The sequence below is a fragment of the Eleutherodactylus coqui genome, chromosome 8 (genome assembly GCF_035609145.1).
Source record: "Eleutherodactylus coqui strain aEleCoq1 chromosome 8, aEleCoq1.hap1, whole genome shotgun sequence".
NCBI classification, from domain to species: domain Eukaryota; kingdom Metazoa; phylum Chordata; class Amphibia; order Anura; family Eleutherodactylidae; genus Eleutherodactylus; species Eleutherodactylus coqui.
Window position 1 is genome coordinate 36,955,460 of NC_089844.1, and position 7,186 is coordinate 36,962,645.

The following is a 7,186-nucleotide window of genomic DNA, read 5'->3' on the forward strand; positions in this document are numbered from 1 at the left end:
GGGGGGAACTCCGGGACACACGGGGGCTGCTCCACTCGCCCCAGGCCGGCCTCCCTGAGGCGGGCACATTAGCGGCTGAGACCCCCTCTCCACCAAAGACCGGGGGGCGCTCAGGGACACACGGGGGCTGCTCCACTCGCCCCAGGCCGGCCTCCCTGAGGCGGGCACATTAGCGGCTGAGACCCCCTCTCCACCAGAGACCGGGGGGCACTCAGGGACACACGGGGGCTGCTCCACTCGCCCCAGGCCGGCCTCTCTAGGTACCCAGGCGGGCACATTAGCGGCTGAGACCCCCTCTCGACCAAAGACCGGGGGACGCTCAGGGACACACGGGGGCTGCTCCACTCGCCCCAGGCCGGCCTCTCTAGGTACCCAGGCGGGCACATTAGCGGCTGAGACCCCCTCTCGACCAAAGACCGGGGGACGCTCAGGGACACACGGGGGCTGCTCCACTCGCCCCAGGCCGGCCTCTCTAGGTACCCAGGCGGGCACATTAGCGGCTGAGACCCCCTCTCGACCAAAGACCGGGGGACGCTCAGGGACACACGGGGGCTGCTCCACTCGCCCCAGGCCGGCCTCTCTAGGTACCCAGGCGGGCACATTAGCGGCTGAGACCCCCTCTCGACCAAAGACCGGGGGACGCTCAGGGACACACGGGGGCTGCTCCACTCGCCCCAGGCCGGCCTCCCTGAGGCGGGCACATTAGCGGCTGAGACCCCCTCTCCACCAAAGACCGGGGGGCGCTCAGGGACACACGGGGGCTGCTCCACTCGCCCCAGGCCGGCCTCCCCAGGTACCCGGGCGGGCACATTAGCGGCTGAGACCCCCTCTCGACCAAAGACCGGGGGACGCTCAGGGACACACGGGGGCTGCTCCACTCGCCCCAGGCCGGCCTCCCTGAGGCGGGCACATTAGCGGCTGAGACCCCCTCTTGACCAAAGACCGGGGGACGCTCAGGGACACACGGGGGCTGCTCCACTCACCCCAGGCCGGCCTCTCTAGGTACCCAGGCGGGCACATTAGCGGCTGAGACCCCCTCTTGAGCGAGCAAACGGGGGGAACTCAGGGACACACGGGGGCTGCTCCACTCGCCCCAGGCCGGCCTCCCTGAGGCGGGCACATTAGCGGCTGAGACCCCCTCTCGACCAAAGACCGGGGGACGCTCAGGGACACACGGGGGCTGCTCCACTCGCCCCAGGCCGGCCTCTCTAGGTACCCAGGCGGGCACATTAGCGGCTGAGACCCCCTCTCGAGCAAAGACCGGGGGACGCTCAGGGACACACGGGGGCTGCTCCACTCGCCCCAGGCCGGCCTCCCTGGGTACCCAGGCGGGCACATTAGCGGCTGAGACCCCCTCTTCAGCAAACGCCAGGGGACACTTAGGGACACACGGGGGCTGCTCCACTCGCCCCAGGCCGGCCTCCCTGGGGCGGGCACATTAGCGGCTGAGACCCCCTCTCCACCAAAGACCGGGGGGCGCTCAGGGACACACGGGGGCTGCTCCACTCGCCCCAGGCCGGCCTCCCCAGGTACCCGGGCGGGCACATTAGCGGCTGAGACCCCCTCTCGACCAAAGACCGGGGGACGCTCAGGGACACACGGGGGCTGCTCCACTCGCCCCAGGCCGGCCTCCCTGAGGCGGGCACATTAGCGGCTGAGACCCCCTCTTGACCAAAGACCGGGGGACGCTCAGGGACACACGGGGGCTGCTCCACTCACCCCAGGCCGGCCTCTCTAGGTACCCAGGCGGGCACATTAGCGGCTGAGACCCCCTCTTGAGCGAGCAAACGGGGGGAACTCAGGGACACACGGGGGCTGCTCCACTCGCCCCAGGCCGGCCTCCCTGAGGCGGGCACATTAGCGGCTGAGACCCCCTCTCGACCAAAGACCGGGGGACGCTCAGGGACACACGGGGGCTGCTCCACTCGCCCCAGGCCGGCCTCTCTAGGTACCCAGGCGGGCACATTAGCGGCTGAGACCCCCTCTCGAGCAAAGACCGGGGGACGCTCAGGGACACACGGGGGCTGCTCCACTCGCCCCAGGCCGGCCTCCCTGGGTACCCAGGCGGGCACATTAGCGGCTGAGACCCCCTCTTCAGCAAACGCCAGGGGACACTTAGGGACACACGGGGGCTGCTCCACTCGCCCCAGGCCGGCCTCCCTGGGGCGGGCACATTAGCGGCTGAGACCCCCTCTCCACCAAAGACCGGGGGGCGCTCAGGGACACACGGGGGCTGCTCCACTCGCCCCAGGCCGGCCTCCCCAGGTACCCGGGCGGGCACATTAGCGGCTGAGACCCCCTCTCGACCAAAGACCGGGGGACGCTCAGGGACACACGGGGGCTGCTCCACTCGCCCCAGGCCGGCCTCCCTGAGGCGGGCACATTAGCGGCTGAGACCCCCTCTTGACCAAAGACCGGGGGACGCTCAGGGACACACGGGGGCTGCTCCACTCACCCCAGGCCGGCCTCTCTAGGTACCCAGGCGGGCACATTAGCGGCTGAGACCCCCTATTGAGCGAGCAACGGGGGGAACTCAGGGACACACGGGGGCTGCTCCACTCGCCCCAGGCCGGCCTCCCTGAGGCGGGCACATTAGCGGCTGAGACCCCCTCTCCACCAAAGACCGGGGGACGCTCAGGGACACACGGGGGCTGCTCCACTCGCCCCAGGCCGGCCTCCCTGAGGCGGGCACATTAGCGGCTGAGACCCCCTCTTGACCAAAGACCGGGGGACGCTCAGGGACACACGGGGGCTGCTCCACTCACCCCAGGCCGGCCTCTCTAGGTACCCAGGCGGGCACATTAGCGGCTGAGACCCCCTCTTGAGCGAGCAACGGGGGGAACTCAGGGACACACGGGGGCTGCTCCACTCGCCCCAGGCCGGCCTCCCTGAGGCGGGCACATTAGCGGCTGAGACCCCCTCTCGACCAAAGACCGGGGGACGCTCAGGGACACACGGGGGCTGCTCCACTCGCCCCAGGCCGGCCTCCCTGAGGCGGGCACATTAGCGGCTGAGGCCCCCTCTCCACCAGAGACCGGGGGACGCTCAGGGACACACGGGGGCTGCTCCACTCGCCCCAGGCCGGCCTCCCTGAGGCGGGCACATTAGCGGCTGAGACCCCCTCTCCACCAAAGACCGGGGGACGCTCAGGGACACACGGGGGCTGCTCCACTCGCCCCAGGCCGGACTCCCTGAGGCGGGCACATTAGCGGCTGAGACCCCCTCTCCACCAAAGACCGGGGGGCACTCGGGGACACACGGGGGCTGCTCCACTCGCCCCAGGCCGGCCTCCCTAGGTACCCAGGCGGGCACATTAGCGGCTGAGACCCCCTCTTCAGCAAACGCCAGGGGACGCTCAGGGACACACGGGGGCTGCTCCACTCGCCCCAGGCCGGCCTCCCTAGGTACCCAGGCGGGCACACTAGCGGCTGAGACCCCCTCTTCAGCAAACGCCAGGGGACACTCAGGGACACACGGGGGCTGCTCCACCCACCCCAGGCCGGCCTCCCTAGGTACCCGGGCGGGCACATTAGCGGCTGAGACCCCCTCTTCAGCAAACGCCAGGGGACGCTCAGGGACACACGGGGGCTGCTCCACTCGCCCCAGGCCGGCCTCCCTAGGTACCCGGGCGGGCACATTAGCGGCTGAGACCCCCTCTCGACCAAAGACCGGGGGACGCTCAGGGACACACGGGGGCCGCTCCACTCACCCCCAGGCCGACCTCCGGGGCCTCCCTCCCGGCCCCTGGAGCAGCCAGCGCCCCCTCGCCGTCAACACTCTCTCCCCGTTGGGACTTTGAAACTTTTCTGACCGTGCAAGCTTCATCGGACGGCAAAGCGGGCAAGCTGCGGTCCGTGCCCGGCCTCCTGGGCATCCTGCCCGGGCACATCGGAGGCTCAGCCAGGGTCTTGAGCCACTGCTGGCAGGTGCACTTTGGGGGCCCTCCGCAGCCGCCCCGGGCCACCCCTGCAGCCAGCACACTGCTGCCAACAGCCCGCCGCTCTCCGTCACCAGCCAGCCCCTCTGCACACATCTGCCGGGGGTGCTTTTTTTGAGAAATAGTGTCACTTTGTCAAAGACCGCACACCGCTCGTTCCCTTATACCCCGACAAGGTGTTCGTGCTGACGTTTTGCGAGGCCTTATTTTACCGTCGTCGGCGCTATCAGGGGAAACGGGCCCGCTCCTTCCGCCCTCCTGGAACCCTGGCTCGGCCCGGAGCGACCAGGATCACCCTCATACCGGTTCTCACCACCTGCATCGACACGCGGCTCTGCCCCGGCCGCCGCAGCTCTCGCCGGCCCGGCCGGGTCCGCACCCCTGGCCGGCACGCCTGGAGCGTTTGGACTTTGTCGTTTTTTTCTCCAAGAGTCGCCTCTGGCACATGCCATGGACCTCAGCAGGGGCTGCTCCCCGCCCCCTGGGTGTCCTGCCCGGGCACATCGGAGGCTCAGCCTGGGTCTTCAGCCCCTACTGGTAGGTGCGCTTTGGGGGCCCTCCGCAGCCGCCCGGGGCCCACCCCTGCAGCCAGCACACGGCTGCCAGCAGCCACCACACAGCTGCCAACAGCCCGCTCTCCGTCACCACCCAGCCCCTTCTGCATACATCTGCCGGGGGTGCTTTTTTGACTTCCCCCCTTTTGGCCTATGGGGAAATGCCAAGGGGAAAACCTCCAGAGTCAGGCCGACCTCATGGAACTCCTACCCGGACTCGAGCCACCGGTTTGTCCCCTTCCCGGTTCTCAGGACATGCATTGACACCCAGATCTTCACCGGCAGCCGCAGCTCCCGCCGGCCCGGCCAGCCGGGTCCGCCCCCCTGGCCGGCACGCCTGGAGCGTTTGGACTTTGTCATTTTTTTCTCCAAGACTCGCCTCTGGCACATGCCATGGACTTCAGCGGGGGCTGCTCCCCGCCTCCAGGGTGTCCTGCCCGGGCACATCGGAGGCTCAGCCTGGGTCATCAGCCCCTACTGGTAGGTGCACTCAGGGGGCCCTCCGCAGCCGCCCAGGCCCACCCCTGCAGCCAGCACACGGCTGCCAGCAGCCACCACACAGCTGCCAACAGCCCGCTCTCCGTCACCCCCCAGCCCAACTCTGCATACATCTGCCGGGGGTGCTTTTTTGACTTCCCCCCCTTTTGGCCTATGGGGAAATGCTAAGGGGAAAACCTCCAGAGTCAGGCCGACCTCATGGAACTCCAACCCGGCCTGGAGCCACCGGTTTGTCCCCTTCCCGGTTCTCAGGACATGCGTCAACACTCGGCTCAGCCCCGGCCGCCGCAGCCCCCGCCGGCCCGGCCAGCCCGGTCCGCACCCCTGGCCAGCGCCTGGAGCGTTTGGACTTTGTCATTTTTTTCTCCAAGACCCATCTCTGCCAACTGCCGTGGGCTTCAGCGGGGGCTGCTCCCCGCCTCCTGGGTGTCCTGCCCGGGCACATCGGAGGGTCAGCCTGGGTCTTGAGCTACTGCTGGTAGGTGCGCTTTGGGGGCCCTCGGCAGCCGCCCAGGCCCACCCCTGCAGCCAGCACACGGCTGCCAGCAGCCACCACACAGCTGCCAACAGCCCGCTCCCCGTCACCCCCCAGCCCAACTCTGCATACATCTGCTGGGGGTGCTTTTTTGACTTCCCCCCTTTTGGCCTATGGGGAAATGCCAAGGGGAAAACCTCCAGAGTCAGGCCGACCTCCTGGAACTCCAACCCGGCCTGGAGCCACCGGTTTGTCCCCTTCCCGGTTCTCAGGACATGCGTCAACGCTCGGCTCAGCCCCGGCAGCCGCAGCCCCCGCCAGCCCGGCCAGCCGGGTCCGCACCCCTGGCCGGCACGCCTGGAGCGTTTGGACTTTGTCATTTTTTTCTCCGAGACTCGCCTCTGGCACATGCCATGGACTTCAGCGGGGGCTGCTCCCCGCCTCCTGGGTGTCCTGCCCGGGCACATCGGAGGCTCAGCCTGGGTCTTCAGCCCCAACTGGCAGGTGCACGCTGAAGGGGCCCTCCGCAGCCGCCCAGGCCCACCCCTGCAGCCAGCACACGGCTGCCAGCAGCCACCACACAGCTGCCAACAGCCCGCTCTCCGTCACCCCCCAGCCCAACTCTGCATACATCTGCTGGGGGTGCTTTTTTGACTTCCCCCCTTTTGGCCTATGGGAAAAAGCTAAGGGGAAAACCTCCAGAGTCAGGCCGACCTCATGGAACTCCAACCCGGCCTGGTGCCGCCGGTTTGTCCCCTTCCCGGTTCTCAGGACCTGCACTGACACTCGGCTCAGCCCCGGCAGCTGCAGCCCCCGCCGGCCCGGCCAGCCGGGTCCGCCCCCCTGGCCAGCGCCTGGAGCGTTTGGACTTTGTCGTTTTTTCTCAAAGACCCATCTCTGCCAACTGCCCTGGGCTTCAGCGGGGGCTGCTCCCCGCCTTCTGGGTGTCCTGCCCGGGCACATCGGAGGCTCAGGCAATGTCTTGAGCCACCGCTGGTAGGTGCGCTTTGGGGGCCCTCGGCAGCCGCCCAGGCCCACCCCTGCAGCCAGCACACGGCTGCCAGCAGCCACCACACAGTTGCCAACAGCCCGCTCTCCGTCACCCCCCAGCCCCTTCTGCATACATCTGCCGGGGGTGCTTTTTTGACTTCCCCCCTTTTGGCCTATGGGGAAAAGCTAAGGGGAAAACCTCCAGAGTCAGGCCGACCTCCTGGAACTCCCACCCGGCCTGGAGCCACAGGTTTGTCCCCTTCCCGGTTCTCACGACATGCATCGACACTCGGCTCAGCCCCGGCAGCCGCAGCCCCCGCCGGCCCGGCCAGCCGGGTCCGCCACCCTGCCCGGCGCCTGGAGCGTTTGGACTTTGTCGTTTTTTCTCCAAGGCTCGCCTCTGGCACATGCCTTGGACTTCAGCGGGGCCTGCTGCCCGCCTCCTGGGTGTCCAGCCCGGGCACATCGGAGGCTCAGCCTGGGTCTTGAGCCCCTACTGGTAGGTGCACTCTGAAGGCGCCCTCCGTAGCCGCCCAGGCCCACCCCTGCAGCCACCACACAGCTGCCAACAGCCCGCTCCCCGTCACCCCCCAGCCCAACTCTGCATACATCTGCTGGGGGTGCTTTTTTGACTTCCCCCCTTTTGGCCTATGGGGAAATGCTAAGGGGAAAACCTCCAGAGTCAGGCCGACCTCCTGGAACTCCAACCCGGCCTGGAGCCACCGGTTTGTC